The following is a 3,638-nucleotide window of genomic DNA, read 5'->3' on the forward strand; positions in this document are numbered from 1 at the left end:
ACTCAAACGTTTTGGGGCCATATAGGATTAGTATTATTCTTGTGTTTCACTTTGCATGTTTTGACTTCCCGAATAACTTGGTTATTCAAACCGTCCACAGTCGATCATACTTTGGAAGTAGGTATTGAGGCAAGATTGTCATGAATGGGTCTGTAGTTTGTCTAGGTGGCCTAGACATAGCTGCAGTATTCATGAGTGCTCCTGGAATAAGATTCGAGTATTGGATTAAACCCACGCTCATTTGAATCACTTCATGGATTTTATCACGAGTGATCATGAGACAATAATATCTTATATTCTTCAAACGGATACGTGTGAGTTGTAGTTGCGAGTCGGTTGCACATTGACATATGTAAACGCACCAGCAACTTGGATGTTATAAAACATATCGTTGTGTGTAATTTGATGAGTGAGTACAAGCGAGCATTTGGGTCGAATTTTATCCGTTCCTTTTACCTCATGTGGATAAAAGTGATATATGTGGGCCCCTCGATGATTTAGTGATGACAAACGTAAGTGCTCGGCCGGTCCTGAACTGATTTGATTTGTTCAATTAGTCGGTTGTCATAAATTGGAAATCGGGAAACAACAGATGGACAGAGAGAATGATTATAATCCATGTCTCAATCCATATGATATCTAGAATGGAGGAATATATGATCACTTATCTAATAGACACGTCATTGACTAGGTCAGAGTTCGACAGCGGCTTTTAAGAGCTACGATTGCTAGTCGGGTTTTGGAGTCATACTTGCAATAATAGTTTTAGACTTATCCAAGTGGGAGACTATTGGATTAGATGTCTAAGCCCATAACTATTATTGGTATGTACTCGACCTGAGAGTAGCATGGTCCATTTAGGTTGCATATCATCAGGACAATTTGTTAGGATGGACTCTTGAGAGAAGGTTATATATGATTTATTAATATATTATAAGTTATAATATATTAATATGAAATCATATGTTTTAATTAGTTTTGATCAAGAATTAATTTGGAATTAATTTAGTGATCAAAGGAGACTAATTAAATCTATGGGGACTAATTATGGTAATTAGTTATATTTATATGTGTTGGGCTTATGATCCATGTTGGACCAAGTTTATGTATGGATACATAAAGAGTTAGGCCACATGAACCATTGATCATAACACCCATGGGTATGGATTTGGGTTATACCCATGACCCTTGGAATCCTACATATAAATATGTCCATTCATAGCCAAAAACGCCTAGACTAGTTCTTGGAGAAACATGGAGGTATTTTTGGTGCATGGAGATTCTCTCTCAAGATCCACCTTTGTCCATGATGTGTTGTGACTTCATTTGAGGCGTCCACGCTATTGGGGCTAAGCTCTTAAGGCCAAATACATCAAGACTTCAAGCTACACAAAAGGTATCTTACCCTAACTAGTATCTTGTATGGTATATGACATTTGCATGCTAGTTATAGGCTTAATACCTTGGAAACATCATTGCATGTATAATTAGTGAAAACATAGATCCAAGGTATTTAGGGTTGTATGTGCACCATAGGATGTTGTAGTATACAAAACCCAACAGTTCCACATTCCTTAAGATAGTCGTGGAACTCGATACTAAGATACTCACCACCCCGATCGGATCGAAGCATCTTTATCTTCCCGCCCAGCTGATTCTCCACTTCTTGTTTATACTCTTTGAACTTTTCAAAGGTTTCTGACTTATGCTTGATTAAGTAGATATAGCCATATCTGTTGTAATCATCAGTAAAAGTCACATAGAAGCGGTTAGCATCCCTTGTGGCGGATTTGAAGGGTCCACACACATCGGTGTATATGAGATCCAACAGACCTTCACCCCTTTCACAAGTACCAGTGAAGGGTGACTTGGTCATCTTTCCAAGAAAACAAGATTCGCAAGTGTCATCCGAATTTAAGTCGAATGACTCCAAGACTCTATCCTTTTGGAGTTAGGCTATGTGCTTCTTGTTGACATGTCCCAGACGACAATGCCACAAGCATGCCTTGTCCAAACCATTGGACGAATCAATATTCAACACATTATTTCCTAAGTTATCTATAACCATCACAGTTTCATATATACCATTACAAGGCAATGCTTTAAAATAAAATACACCATTAAATAAAGCATTAATAGAACCAATTTCATTATCAAATGAAAATCTAAAACCTTGTTTATACAAACCATGAAAATAAATAATATTTCTCGCCATGTCCAACGAGTAACAGCATTTATTCAACTCTAAATTTAACCCACTACTAAGCAATAAAGAATAAAATCCAATCCTGGTGATAGGCGACACTTTCCTATTCCCCATGATTAAGTTTATCTTCCCGTGCTCCACATCCCTACTTCCTTTTAGTAGCTGCAAATCAGAACAAATGTGAAATCCACAACCTGTATCAAGGACCCAAGAATTAGCATGTGATGAGCTATTAGAAAGAATAGTGTAAATACCTGTGAAGGTGGGCTTTATCTTCCCATCCTTAATGTCCTGCAAGTATTTGGGGCAGCTTCGTTTCCAGTGCCTTTTTTCATGACAATAGAAGCACTCTGCTTCCTTTGGATTGGTAGAGGGTTTAGTAGGACCACCTTTGGTTCCAAAAGAGGATCAATCATGGAACTTTACCTTGTGGCTCTTAGAAGGATCCTTCCTCTTCTTTCCCTTCCCATGTCCAATTTCCAAAATAGGGGCAGCAGCAGTAGGAGTGGATACAATAGACTTGCCTTTTAAATTGCTTTCTGTAGTTCTTAGAAGGCCTTGAAGCTTGCTCAGAGTGACTTCCTCCTTGTTCATATGATATGTCATTCTGAACTGATCATAACAAGCAGGCAAAGAATGTAGGATGATATCAATAGCCAACTCTTCATCGAAGTTCACATTCAACTTCAGCAAGCGGTCCATATATCTCTGCATCTTTTGCAAGTGGGTCGTGATGGACTCTCCATCCTTCATTTTGGTTGTGATCATGGAGGAAATGATCTCATACCTTTCCTGCCGAGCACTTTGATGGTACCTTTCCATCAAATCTTGGTGCATCTCGAAGGGCCAGAAGTCCTTATAGGACTTTTGAAGCTCAGCAGTCATGGTAGAAATCATAATGCACGACACCTTTGTCGCGTCCCTCTCATGAACCCTGTATTCCTCGATTTTCTCGAGAGTAGCAGTTTGTTCATCAATCTCCTTCAGATCTTTATCGAGGACATATTCTTTGTCCTCGTAGCGAAGGGCCATACGAATGTTTCAAATCCAATCGTTAAAGTTTGACCCATCGAAGATAGTTCTCCCAACCAAGTTCATGAGGGAGAATGAGCTAGAAGGGTTGGAGCCTGAAGCATTATTTGAGATAGACATCTGAAATAGAAAAGGCAAAGTTTAGATTAGATGAGAATCCTTAATATAACACCCAAATGAAATATTAAGGCTAGGACCCAACACAATATTTTACAATTCGGAAGAGGGATGTCGTAATCCAATTGCAAAATATTTGAAGGTAGGTAAATGACGATTTACCAATTTCCACCATGAAAAACGAAATTGATTATTAAGCTTTAAATGAATTGAAATTCCTAGATTCTTTGAGATTCGTTGAACTTTTCAATGGCATGTTTAAATCTCGATTATGCCCTTTAAG

The sequence above is a fragment of the Lactuca virosa genome, chromosome 2 (assembly GCF_052849685.1).
Source record: "Lactuca virosa cultivar CGN04683 chromosome 2, Lactuca_virosa_CGN04683_v6, whole genome shotgun sequence".
Classification (NCBI taxonomy): Eukaryota; Viridiplantae; Streptophyta; class Magnoliopsida; order Asterales; family Asteraceae; genus Lactuca; species Lactuca virosa.